This window comes from Mesoplodon bidens (assembly GCF_964165515.1).
Source record: "Mesoplodon bidens genome assembly, chromosome: 18".
Lineage (NCBI taxonomy): Eukaryota > Metazoa > Chordata > Mammalia > Artiodactyla > Ziphiidae > Mesoplodon > Mesoplodon bidens.
In genome coordinates, this window is record NC_138175.1 from 54,306,472 (window position 1) to 54,321,106 (window position 14,635).

General features: G+C 46.7%; 1 protein-coding gene across 1 annotated transcript in view; it reads left to right on the forward strand.

The window, feature by feature from the left end:
• Positions 1-13,885: 13,885 nt before the first annotated feature.
• The window catches only part of MYH14 (myosin heavy chain 14), a 90,131-nt gene continuing 89,381 nt past the window's right edge, over positions 13,886-14,635 (forward strand). Inside the window, exon 1 of the mRNA XM_081215721.1 lies at positions 13,886-13,927. The gene's annotated coding sequence lies outside the window, so the exon portion shown is untranslated. The remainder of the gene's footprint in view (positions 13,928-14,635) is intronic.

Below are 14,635 nucleotides of genomic sequence, written 5' to 3' on the forward strand. Positions count from 1 at the left end.
GTGGGGCGGCCCTGTGCATTGTAGGATGTAGCAGCATCCCTGGGCTCTACCCAGCAGCTCTCCTTACCAGTCATGACAATTGTCTTAGTCTGTTCGGACTGCTATAACAAAATACCATAGACAGCTAGCTTATAAACAGCAGATATTTATTTATCACAGTTCTGGAGGCTTAAAGTTGAAGATCAGAGTATCAACATGGTTGGGTGAGGGTCACAGACTTCTCATTGTATCCAAACATGGTTGTAAGGGTAAGGGGGTTCTTGGGGTCCCTTTTAGAAGGGCACTAATCCCGATTGTGAAGGCTCCATCTTCATGACTTAATCATCGCCCCAAAGTCCCACCTCCAGAGACCATCCCTTGGGGATTAGGATTTCAACATATGAATTTTGGAGGTACACAAACATTCCGACCTTAGCAACAAACAAAATGGTCTTCAGACATTGTCAAGTGTCTCCTGAGTGACCCAATTGCTCCCTGTGGAGAATCACTGATCTAATTAGAAAAAGATCAGAAAAAGTTTGACAGCTCTTGTTCTAGAATGTTATTAGCAGCCTTATTGTAATACCCCCAACTAGAAATTACACAAATACCCATTCACAGTTGGATGAATAAATAGACAGTGTTGTATTCGTACAATGGAATGTCATCCAGCAGGGGCTGACAAACTTTTTCTGTTGAGGACCAAATAGTAAATATTTTCAGCTTTCTGGGCCATATGGGCTCTGGCACAGCCATTGAGGCATGCAAGCAGCTATTGACAACAGTAGATGAATGGGAGTGACTGTGTTCCAATAAAACTTTATTTATACAAACAGTCAACAAGTTGGCTCTGACCCCCAGGCTGTAGTTTGCCAACACCCACCATAGAGCAATGAGAATAAACAATCCACAACATAGAACCTTGATACATTATGTTAAATGAAAGGGGTACAGACTGTCCAATTCCACTTATATGAAATTCAAGAACAGGAAGAACTGAAAGAAAAAAAAAAGAGAGAGATGAAAAGAGAAAAAGAACAGGAGGAACTAATCTATGGCAATAGAAGTGAGGACAAAGGTGACCCCTGAGGGAAGGAGCACAAGGAGGGCTATCCTGACTTTTTAATCTGGCTTCCTGGACATGCTCGCTTTGTGATAATTCATTGAGCTGTACACCTATGGAGTGAGCCCCCCTTTTGTGTGCATATTATTGTAAATAAAGCTGGCAGGGGTGTTGGCTGGGATACAGAAGCTGGGACTCACTAGAGGCCCCCTGACCTCTCAGTGGAATAGGGATCTGACGGCTTCACAGCCTCACAGCTGTTGGGGCTTCTCAGAACCGCTGACAGAGTGAATTCGACACGGTGTAAAAATTCTCAGATTCTTACGAGAACCACACCCCCATGTGTCTACTCCCTCTTAATCTCACCAGTTTCAGACCAGGAAATGAGCAGGAAAAAAACAAATTAAACACCTCCAAGATACCAAGGGAAATGTCATAAACACCACGCGGTGAAATGTATATTTGTTACTCATAGGAGAACACAGTCAACTCCTCTCCTTCAGGCTATGACTCGAGTGACAGAGAGACCTTCCGAGACCACCCAATCTAAGGGAGCAGCCCCTCACCCCACCACTTCCTGTCCCCCTTCTCTGTTTGTGTTTTGCCTTAGTGTGTGAGGGGTTGAATTGTGTGCCCCTCAAAAGGGTATGTTGTAGTCCTAGCTTCCAGTAGGTCAGAATGCAACCTTATTTGGAAATAGGGTCATTGCAGATGTAATTAGTTAAAATGAGCTCACACTGGATCAGGGTGGACCCCTAATCCAATGTGATCGGTGTCCTTATGAAGAGAACACCATGTATAGACAGAGATGCACAGGGATAATGCCATGTGACAACAAAATTAGAGACTGGAGGGGCGCAACTGCAAGCCAAGGAGTGCCAAAGATTTCTGACAGCCATCAGAGGCTAGGAAGAGACAAGGAAGAATTCTTTCCTACAGGTTTCAGAGGGAACATGGCCCTGCTGACAATTTGATCTCAGGCTTCTGGCCTCCAGAACCATGAGACAGTAAATTTCTTCTTTTAAAAAAAAAAATTTATTTAGGCTGCATCAGGCCTTGGTTGTGGCATGTGAAGTCTTAGTTGCGGCATGCATGAGGGATCTAGTTCCCTGACCAGGGATCGAACCCGGGCCCCCTGCAAAGTCTTACTCACTGGACTACTGGTGAAGTCCTGAGACGGTAAATTTCTATTGTTCTAAGCCATCCAGTTTGTGGTACTTTTATTTATTTTTTAATATTTATTTATTTATTTATTGGCCACACACATGGCATGTGAGATCTTAGTTCCCCAACCAGGGATCAAACTCATGCCCCCTGCAGTGGAAGCACAGAGTCTTAACCACTAGACCACCAGGGAAGTCCCTGTGGTCCTTTTTTTAATGGCCATACCAGAAAACAAATAGAGTGTGCATTACCATCTGACTTATTTACCTTGTTTATTCTCTCCCCACTGGGATGTAAAATCCATGAAGGTAAGGATTTTTGTTTGTCTTGTCCACTCCTGCATCACCATGGACTAGCACAGAGATTGTCATTAGTAGGTGCTCAATAAATATTTGTTGAATCAATTAATTCATTGACTTTGAAAACGTAGAGTGAGCACTTTCTTTATATCAATGCACTGCGTGGACAGAGCAGGTGTCTAAGGCATTGATGCTGCCCTTGGTGAGCTCCCATCCTAAGAGGACAATTACAACATACAGACAAAAATAACTAGACAAGTCTGCATGAAATGAGTCTGGAGGACAAGGCTCTGGAGATTTAGGAGATAGAGTAGTGAGGGTTAGGCGATGAGGGAACACTTTAAGGAGGAATCTGGATTTCAGCTGAGCCTTGACAAGTTGAATTATGTCCCCGCCCCACCAAAGATGTTGGAGTCCTGACTCCAGGGACCTGCAAATGTGATCTTATTTGGAAATAGGATCTTTGCAGACGCTCAAGTTAAGTTGTGATCATTAGAGTGGACACTAATCCAATATGACTGATGTCTTTATAAAAAAAAGGGAAACTTGGACACAGACACATACAGAGGGCAGACGATGTAAAGACATGGAGAACATCATCTACAAGGCAAGGAATGCATGAGACTACAAGAAGCTAGGAGAGAGGCCTGGGACAGATCCTCATAGCCCTCACAAGGAACCAACCCAACCTACACCTTGATTTTGAACTCTTACATTCCAGAACTGTGGGACAATACATCTGTTGTTTAAGCCACTCAGTTTGTAGAACTTGGTTCTAGTCAGCCCTAGCAAACTACTACAGATGGGTGAAATTCAGGTATGTGGAAGAGAGAGTTTGGGCATTCAAGGTGAGGGAGCAGACTGGAGAAAGGTAAGGAGGCAGGAAACCACTGGGCTTACACAGAGAAGAAAGCACAGGTTAGTTTTATGGGGTTGTGGCATGCAGCATTATAGGGTGCTGCATCTCTAGGACACCTAACCCAGACACCTTAACCTTGCATCTCTAGGACACTTAACCTCCTTCTCAGTTCCAGACACATATCTCTTCTCCTGGAAGAGGGGATATTTGAGTTAGGTGTTAAAGGATGAATAGGAGTTCACCAGGGAGAGAGGGGGAGGGAATTCTGGGTAAAGGGGGCAGTGCTCGTGCAGAGATGAAAATTGAAGGGCTGGGATGTTATCCTAGAAGCACTGGGGAGCCCTGGGAGGACTGAGCAGAGGATGAGTTCTGGGTGTAGAAAGACCTGGGACCACATGGGGGACAGGCCAGAGGGGAAATCTGGAGGCCTGGGAGGAGGATGGGGTAAGAGCCTGAACTGAGGCTGTAGCCATGGGGATGGAGAGAAAGGCTTGGGCAGAGATGGGGGCCAGAGGGCCCAGCTGTGGGAGAGGTGCAAGGAGGAGAGAGGCAGTGATGATGGTGCCTCTGTTATCTAACCTAGACAACTGGATGTATGGAGAAGCCATTTACCAAGAGAGAAAACACAGGTATTAGAGCAGGTTTGGCAGGAAAGATAATGAGTCTTGTTTTAGGGTAAGTGCACAGAACATTTATAAGAGACTTCCTTCCAGAATGTCTGGTATCAAGAGGTGTGGAATTTAAAGAGTTAATCCCTCTGCTATTTGGAAAAGAAAGGGCTTGGCTGGAGTGTCTTTCTCTCTTGCCCCTCCTTTATGTCTCTGGGAATAAACATGTCAGGTAACCTAGTCAAGAAAGCACCTGGCACTCAGTAAATAATCATTAGATGGTAATTAAGTGTGTATTTTTTTTAATGTAATGAGTGCTTATAAAGTGCCAGACAATGATTATCATGGTTGGATTTTCTTCTCATTCTTGCCACTTCTTTATTTCTTCTTCTCTTCACCTGCAGTGGGAAGGCAGTTGTCTGGCATAATAACACATTTGTGTAATCTTAAGAAAGGCAGTCACTTCTGCAAGAGACAGGTTGATTTCCCTGTAGATACTTCTAGAACTTTCCACGAAAGGGAAATGTTACACGTCTGTGCCAACATGGTAGCAACCAGCCTCATGTGGCTGTTGAGCATTTGAAATATGGCTAGCAGGACTGAGGAACTGAATTTTCAAACTTATTTAATTTAAATTCATTTAAACTTAAACAGACTTATGTGACTAGTGGCGACCATGTTGGGCAAAGTGGTCCTAGAACTAAACCTACTCCCCAGGAAGTGTAAAAACATACCCTGCTTTCCGCAAAGACACAGAAAGCCTCAAGGACTTCTGAGGTGGCAGTGGAGGGGAGATAAGAGAGATAGAAGAATAAAAAAGACGGACAAATTGGGAACTTTCTATGTGGATGACAGGAGTGTGAATTGAATCAATCAAATAAAAAAGGCACACATCCCTCCTGGAACTCAGAAAGAAAAAGACAAAAAAACCCAGTTCAAATATGGGCAAAAGATCTGAACAGACACTTCATGAGGGAGAAAATACAAATGGCCAACAAGCTCATGGAAAAATGGTCAACATCATTTGTCATCAGGGAAGTGCAAATTGAAACTGTAATGAGACACAACCCATCTGCCATGATGGTTGATATTAAAATAGCTGACAGTGTTAAATGTTGATGAGGAGGTGGAACAACCAGAATGCTCCTTCACTGATGGTGGAAATGTAAACGGCAGGCAGAGTAATATCCCCCAAAGATGTCCACATCCTAATCCCCAGAACCTGTGAACATTACCTTATGTGGCAAAAGGGACTTGGCAGATATGGTTAAATTCAGGATCTTGAGTTGGGGAGATTATCCTGGATTATCCAGGTGGGTCCTGAATGTCATCACAAGGGTCTTAGTAAGAGGGAGGCAGGAGCGTCAGGGTCAGAGAGGAAGATGGAAGCAGAGGTTGGAGTGATGAGGCCAGGAGCCAAGGAATACAGGCAGCCTTGAGAAGGGTTGGAAATTAAAGTTCCAGATCTGTGCTGCTGACATGGTAGCCACAAGCCTTGTGTGGCCATTGAGCATTTGTAATATGGCTAGCGACACTAAGGAACTAAATTTTCAATCTTATTTAATTTTAATTCATTTAAACTTAAACAGACTCATGTGACTAGTGGGCCACCATACTGGGCAGTATGATCCTAAAACTCAGTCTAAGGGATGGATTAGAGCCTCCAGAAGAGGCACATTTCCGCTGACACCTTGATTTTAGACCTGTAAGACCCATTTCAGACATCTGACCTCCAGAACTATATAAGTTGTGCTGTTTTCAGCTACTAAGATGGTGGCAATTTGTTATAGCAGCAATAGGAAGCTAATACAGCCACCTCAGGAAAATGTGTGGCATTTTCTTAGACATTAAACCCACATCCACTCTGTGACTAAGAAATTCCACTCTAGAGAAATAAAAACATGTACCCACAGAAAAGACTGGTAAAAGAATATTTTTTGGGGGTAAATTCTATAATAAATTTATTTTTTTATGGGTATCTTTTTTTTAACATCTTTATTGGCGTATAATTGCTTTACAATGGTGTGTTAGTTTCTGCTTTATAACAAAGTGAATCAGCTATACATATACCTATATCCCCATATCTTTTCCATCTTGCGTGTCCCTCCCACCCTCCTTATCCCACCCCTCTAGGTCGTCACAGAGCACCGAGCTGATCTCCCTGTGCTATGCAGCTGTATTGATAGCAGCTTTATTCATAATAACCCCAAACTGGAAATATGTGTCCAATAGCAGGAGAAGGGATCAACAAATGTGTACGTCCATACAATGGGATACCACCCAGTGATAAAAAGGAAGAGACTACGGATTCATACAACAACATGGATGAATATCAAAAGCACTTTGCGGAGTGAAGGAAACCAGACACAAAGTATTACCAACTGTAGGTTTCTGTTTATGAAAAGGTCTAGAACAGATAAAACTTAATCTATGGTGATGAAAATCAGAACAGTAGTTGCCTGGGGTTGGGTGAGGGGCGGGGTGGAGTCAGGGATTGACAGGGAAGGAGCATGAGGTAACTTTCTGGGGCATGAAAATGTTCTCTATATTTTCATAGTTGGGTATATATTTGTCAAAACGTATCAAACGGTATCCTTAGGACTTGTGCATTTTGCTGTATATACATTTTACCTCAAAGAAAGAACCATTGAAGAAATAACAAACTCTAGCTGATAATGTGTGTGATGAAGTGTGTAGGATGAACTGGACTGATGTCTGCAAATTATTTTAGCCAATGGGCAGACTGCCATGTTTCTCAACTTCAGCATTATTAACATTTGGGGCCAGAGAATGCTTTGTTGTGGGGGACCGCCCTGTAGGTTGAAGGATGCTAATAAGATTCTCTCCCACACACACAGGTTGCGACAATAAAAAAAAAGGCTTCCAGACAATGCCAGATGTCCCCCCAGGAGCAAATTTGTTCCTGGTTCAGAACCACTGAGATAGAGCGAAGGAAAAAGGGATACATTTGTGATAAAGCACATACAGTAAAATGGTACAACTGTGGGATCTAACTGTGTGTTCATTGCATACTTGTTTTCAATGTTTCTATGTGCTTGAAATGTTTCATAATAAAAATTAGGGAACAATGCACGTGCCCTATGATCTACCAGTAGTAGTACTAGTACTAGTATCCACTAGGGAGAAACAATTGCTCTGTATTCATAAGGAGACATATATGAGAATATTCACCATTCCCCCATTTCCTTATTTATGATAGCAAAACGCTGGAAACGATCTAAGGATGTCTATCAATGTAAATGTCCATCAACCCCATCAACTGGGGATTGTGTAAAATGAGCCGTGATGCATTTGTGTTATGGAATTCTGTGCTGCTTTTTTTTTTTTTTTTGAATGAGAAAGACATGAATGGACTGACACAGAGAAATTTTTAGGACATATGATCAAATGTAGCGCTGCCTGTAGAACTAGGCAACAGAAACTACAAAAGGGGCAAGGGAATTTCAGGGGTGATGGATCTGCACTGTATTTTGATCGCGGCAGTGGTTACACCACTGTCAGCATTTGTCAAAACTTCACAGACTGTACACTAGAAAGAATGAATTTTACCTAGGAAAATTATACATATATCTATGATATGATTAAACATTTGTCTATAAATTATACCTTATAAACCCAACTTAGTTATTCTGAGTAAGAGTCCGTAGGTTTTATCAGATGCTGAAGGGATCCACGTCAAAGGAAGGCTTGTGTGGTGTGCAAAGGTGAGCTCACGTGGGTGAGGTGTGGGCATTGCCTGAATCACCTGTCACAGTGGGAATGGAAGAAGGGAAAAGAAAGACATTCCAAGGAGAGGTCCTTGCATGGGCTCAGGCTGGGGCTCAGAGGTGGGTCCTGGGACAGGTGTGCCCCCAGGAGGCTGGAATGCAGGGGAGGGGGAGACGAGGAGGCAGGAGGCAAGTTGAAACCAGATGGGGACTCTTGGCATATATGGTTTCCACCCTGTCACCAGGCTATTATCATATACAGTCTGCTATATATTCGTTAATGATACACCTGCCTTATCTGCCCTCCCAGCCTGCATTTCGTTCAGGTTGGCAGACGGTTCTGGAGGCCCGAGGGACACCGGCCGCTATGTCGGGCTCTGAGGAACCCGAGGGGAACCGACCCTGGTCCCTGTCCTTGAGGAGTTTCCAGCCCGGCGGGGGAGATAGAAAGGTGAGTGCCCTCACCTGGGGAAGAGGCTATACTGGAAGGACCCCAGGAGCTGGATGACAGAGCAGGAATTGCCCCTTGATCTGGGGCAAGTTGCTTCACCTCTCTGAGCCTAATACCCAAGACAGTTTTATCTTGCTGCATAACAAAAAAATTTAGTGACTTCAAATAACACATATTTATCATTTCATAGTTTCTGTGGGTCAGGAAACTCATAAAATTACACAGTAAACTTTTTGTGAATACAGGCCAAAATATTACCAGGGGTACATCTGGCTAGGGAAATGAGATGGAGGATGCTGGTCTATAAAGGTACCTGCAGACATTATTCCAATCCAGTGTGATCAGAGCATCATCAAGAGAGTGAGCAAACTCTTGTGGGGCATGGGGTGGAGTGAGACCAGGAAGCTCTCTACACACTCTGAGCACAGAGGGGGGCCTTGAGAAGTTGACCTGGAGTTTCCTGGGGTGAAGAGATGGAGAGAAGGAGAAATGAGCAGAAGGCACAGCATGTGCAAATGTACGGAGGCATGAAAGATCACTTATCCATCCAACCATTCATCCGTCCATCCGTCCATCCATCCATCCATCCATCCGTCAGTCCTTCCGTCCATTTGTCCAGCTGTTCCATCACCTATGTATTAATTGATTCTTCCATCCATCTGCCCACTTATTTATTCATTGTGTATACCTCCATGCATTCATTTATTAATCCATCCACTCAAACAAACATCTATGCCTTCATTCTTTCATTTATTCCCCCAGTTACACATCCATCCATTCATGTGTTTATTCATCAGTATCCACGGTCATATGGTCTTTCCATTCCAAACGTCACCTCCTCAGGGAGCCTCTCCTGACCCCCCTTCTGAAAGAACATACCCAACCCCTTCCCTCTCTTACCTTCCATTGCTATTTCTTTGTAGCACTTACCCTGACTTGTCACTGTGCTCTGTAATTATGTGTTCACTTTGTTTGGTGTCTGTGTCCACCACCCAGAAAGTATTTGTTGAGGATCTACTGAGTGCCAGGCTCTCCAGTAGAGAGAGAATGGCGTGTGCAAAAGTCCTGAGGCAGGGTTGAGCCCTGTGTGTTTGAGAAGCATTGAGGAGGCCAGCATGGCTGGAGCAAAGTAATCAAGGGGGAGAGGGTGGGAGCTGTGGGTAGAGAGGGGACAAAGAGGGCCTGTTGGTATAGGGCCTGTGGGACCTGCTGAGGACTTTGCTTTAACTTTGAGACTGGACCCAGGGGTGGACCCTGTGCAGAGGAGGGACAAGATCTCACTTAGATGTGAACAGCTTTCCTCTGCCTGCCATATAGGAGTAGGTTAATATCTGAATTCTCTGAGGGCTGAGACTACATCATTGTTCACTCCATCTCCTCGGCTTCCAGAACAGGGGTCTGCAAACTACAGCCCACAGGCTAAATGCTCCCACTTCCTGTTTGTATAAATAAAGCTTTATTGAAACAAACCCACACCCATTCATTTACATATTATCTATGGCTGCTTTCCTTCTCTGCCACTAAGTAGAGTAGTTATAGCAGAGACCATCTGGCTCTCAAAGCTGAAAATATTTACTGTTTGGCTTTTACAGAAAAAGTGTGCAGACCCCTGGTCCGGAACAAGCCCTGGCACATAGTAGGCATTCAGTAAATATTTGTTGTCGCATAACTGAGCCTGTCACTCATCTGTGATCCACACAAGGCTGCCAGATTACTCTTGTCTCAAAGCCAGTTCCAGTCACATGAAGGAAAACAACAACCCAGGGACCAAAAATAAAATACTGGAACCAATCACATCTTTGCCACAGAGGAATTGCCCAGGCAGGAATACAGTCAGGACCCACAGAGAAATTTAACACACTCTTTGTCTCTTCCTTTTTCTCTATTAAGACTTGGGGCTCCTTAACGCCTGCCAGGCATGGAAACTGCTCCCCCATTTTTTTCTCACTTAAAAAATCCCCTAACCCTCTTCCATAGAGAAGCCCCCTCCCTGACTCTCATGTCTCCTCCCGTCTCAGCTCCAACGTTTCGTTTCTGTACATGAACTTAGCTCCCTGCTGGGTTTTGCCCCACACTTGTGCTGCCCATTACTAAGATTCTGCATAGTTATGAGGTAGTTATGAGTTACGAATAATGGGGCTGTTCCAGCTGGCAGGAATCCCGCTGGGAACTGAGAAAGCTCCCACACTCCTATTTCCTTTTCTTCTTATACACGTTTATCCCAGTATTCTATCCATCCCCATTTTCCGAGATCCCTCTCTACTGCAGTTTATCCTGCACCCTCGGGACCCAGAGAGGAATCAGACCTGGGCCCTCATAGCCAAGGACGCACAATTTAATGGAGACAATCCCAGTGCCTGGGGTGAAGAGATGGATGCATGGTGGGGATGCCTTGACTGTCAAGGGAATGAGTTTGAAGTTTTATCCTGAGGACCCTCTCTGGCAGACTTGGATGGAGGCCAGATGGAGGGCTCTGAGGGAGCAGAGTGTCTCCTTCTGACCTGGTTTCCTGGGTCTCAGCTACATTCTGGTGGTTTCACATAGGGATCCACAGCCCAAGCTCTGGGGCCAGACTGCTTGGGTTCAAATCCAGGCTCTCATGCTTTCTAGCTGTGCAGTCTTGGGCAGTTTTCCCTCAGTGTCCTCACCTATAAAATGAGTATGACACTAGTACCTACCATTTAGAGTTATTGGGAGGATTATGGGACTTAATACATATGAAGAGCTGAGAACGGTGCCTGGCACACAGTAGGCACTCGGTAAATATCAGCAACTATTAATGTGCTTAGTACAGGCATCCAGCTCATAGAAAACCCCCAGCAAAAGGAAGCTCAATATTATCCTTTGGTGATGTCATCAGTTACCCATATAGATTGAGCAGAATGAATAACATCTCCAGTTTAGACCCTCGGTGGGAATGATGACATCACTAGTTGCCGGGTAGATTTAATCCCAGAGGGTGTTGATGACATCACCAGTTACAAGGCAGAAAATGGTTAGAATGTGCATGCCAGAGGCTTCCTTCCTGTTTGAACTTCTGTTGTGTCCCAGGCCACACTCATCGCTGGGGCACATGAGATTTTCATCTATTTGAGCCTCAGTTTTCTATCAGTCAAATGCGGATAATAAAAGTATCAATCTCGTAGGATTGTTGAGAGAATCCAATGAGTGAAATACATACGAAGGGCACAATGTCAAGCACACAGTCGGCACTCAGTAAACAGCAGCTCCTGTTAGCCTCACGGCAGGAGGCTTCCATGGTGGACACTCTGGCCAGAGTAACAGGTGCTTTCCTCTCTGTCTTGGTTAACATCACAGACTCAGGGGCCTGACCTACTGCAGTCTGAGCCCAGATCTGCCATCAGGGGCAGGTGGGAGACCCTGGGCACATTGCGGGACTGTAAAGTGAGGTAATGACAGTGCCAACTCATAGGACTGGCATGAGGAGGCATCGACATGACGGTCATGTTCCCAGCACACAGTCAAGCTTCATACCCGTGAGCTGTGTTATCACTGAGGATGTCCTTGGAAAGGCCCTCCCCTCCTTGGAACTCAGTTTCCCTGTCTGCAAAGAAATGGGCAGTGGCCATGACAATCTCCAAGCTTCTTGCCTACAAGGACTCGCCTTTGCCATTGCTGAGCAAATGCGTTGGGAGTTGGATGCTCTCACTTGTGTCTGCTTTCAGCCCAACTCCAGCTCTCTCCTTCGGTCTTTTCATTTCCCATCTCTTACCTGTCTGTTTTCCTCTTTCCCTGGCATCTTTCCCTTGTTCTGGACTTTCTGTCTCTTGTTTCTCTCCTGCATGCTATCAGAAGGCCATTTGTAGAGCAATAAATAACAACAGTAATCATAATCATAATCTGTTTATTTAGTCTTTCCCCAAGGCCAGGACTGCTTTAAGTGCTTTGCATGTATTAACTCATTTAATTCACACAATACAAGGACTTGTTACTATTGATTCAACAAACACTTATTGAGCGCCTACTGTGTGCCAGGCCCAGAGGAGCCAGCATGGAGCAAAACAAAGATCCTCACCCTTGTGGGGCTTACGTTCTAGTGGGGAGACAGAAGATAAACAGGTAAACAAGTAGAAAAAAAAAAACAACCAAACCTCTACTAGTGCTATGAGGAAAAAAAACAAAGCAAAGTCAAAGGGAGAGAGAGTGATGAGGGGAAATGTTTTCTACAGACTGGTTAGGAAACACCTCCTGAAGGAGGTGACATTGGATCTGACCTGATGACGTGAGAGGGAGGCAGCCATGCAAAACCTGGGGGAAGAAAGATTCCTGGTGAAAGGAACAGCCAGTGCAAAGGCTCTGAGGCAGCACCATGCCTGGGGAGTGTTTGAGGAATTGAGGAACAGCCAGAAGGCCTGTATCACTGGAGCTGAATGAAGGGGAAACAGTATCACACAGGGCCCCTGGGGACCACATCATGCAGGGCTTTGTGGGCCATAGTGAGAACTTTCGCTTTTACTCTGAGAAGGAGCCAGGAAAGGTTTGGAGCACAGGAGGGGCACAGTCTGAATAAAGTTTGACAGGATCCCATGGGCAATAGGCTGTGGGGGGAGGGGGAGAGGGAGGTGAAGGTAGAGGCAGAGAGACCATCCTCCCCATTTTACAGATGCAGAAATAAATGGACCCTCACAAAAGTCCAGCAAAGCGGGCTCAAGCCCACACAGCTGTTGAGCAGCAGAGCCAGGCTGGCAGGCTGGCTGGGACTTGAGTCCCAAGCAGCCACCCCCACTGCCAGCCCAGCTGCTCACTCCTCCTGGAGCCTCAATGTACACCTGTAAAATGGGGGCACAGCTCAGTGGTGCAGGGCTCTCCGGCAACATGCTAGCTTCGGACGTGGACACCACCTCGGGGTTCAGTGGAGCCTTCACTCTGTGACCTTGGGAAGGTGCCTACCTCTCCTGAGCTTCAGTTTTTCCATCTGTAATTTGGGAAGCATTAACTAACGTCTGGGTGTAGCCTGGTGGTTAAGAGCGCAAGTTCTAGCGTCAGATTTGGCGGGACCTGAGTCCTTGCTCTGCCACTTGCCAGCTCCATGACTTTCCGCAATTAAACACCTTCTTTCTAAGCTTCGGTTTATCTCACCTGGAAGATGAAGCTCTTAGCACCAATTCCAAGGAGTCGTTGTAAGGATTAAATGAGATCATGCAGGTAAAGCGCTTAGCATAGCTCCTGGCATACATCGGGCACTCAGTAAATGATCATTATTACTGACAGTAATGCCCACACCTCTGGGTGGGTGAGAGCCTGGGAGAGTGCCTGGTGGTACGCGGTCGGCGTTCGACAAAAGTGAATTCTCTCTCCCTTCCCTCATGTCCGCCGGCTCCCGGGGGACCCAGGCATTCCAGCCTCCGGCCGCCCCCCCACGCCGACCCTTACAAAGGCCCTCATTCATGCCTCGCGCACAAAGCGGCCCATTCACCCGGGTCCCTTGGGCCTCCCGCCCCTGGCCGCCCCCCGGGTCTCGCCATTGGTCTCACCCCTTGCCTGTCAGACTTCGGGTCCCGCCTATGACCGCACCGCCTAGCTCCACGCTCCGGCGCCGTTCTTTTCCCACGGCTGGCACACTCCGGCAACTTCTGATTGGCCCCGCCCGCCAGCCGCTCCTCTTGATTGGCGGGCGCGTCCCTCGTGGGCGGGTCCATAGCTTGTCGCAGAGGGCGCCGATTGGCCCCTGCTGCGCTTGTGTGGGCGGGGCTTTCCTGACTGACCCGCCTCTCTTTCTCCTCAGGCCGAAGCCTCTGGACGGCCCTGGAAGCCGGTGAGTGCCCGGGCCCCAATGCCCGCCTGAGGCGGCGAAGTGGGACTGGGCCCGGGGAGGCTGGAGCTTCGGGGCTCCGGTCGGGGCTCCGGAGGCCGGCGCGAGCTGTGGGGGAGGGGCGGTGACGCGGACACACCTCGGGCGAGCAGCCGGACGGCAGCGGGGGTCGAAGGGAGGGGGGTGGGGCGGGGCGCCTACACTCCCCCAACTCGAGCTCCTACTATGTGCGAGGCCGGGTCGGGGTCCTCGCCGGAGCCCCAAGCCTACTCCGCAGATGGGGAAGCTGAGGCTCGCTTTGGGACCTTGGACGCTTTAATACCTGAGTCATTGCCTTCAATCCCCCACTCCCAGATGACAGTGTTTCTATTTTCACGGGTAAAAATTGCGGACCAGAGACAGGGATTATCATGACTGGCGGAACAGAGGGGTGGGGAAAGACACCTTTGAGCCCCCACGGTGTTCTTGGGCGCTTTTATTTTTATAACTAAATAATTACCTTTAATTATATTAACTCGAGATGGGTTATATTGTACCCATTTTACAGGGAGGGTAAAACAGGCTAGACAGAGGCGGAGACTGCAGGGGGACAGGGTTGAGAACAACACTTCAGAGACCAACTGTGTGCTGGGTTCCTTAACCTTTTTAATCCCACAGTAGTCCCCCAAGGAAGGCTGTAGTCTCTAATAGATGGGGAAGCAGGCTGAGAGA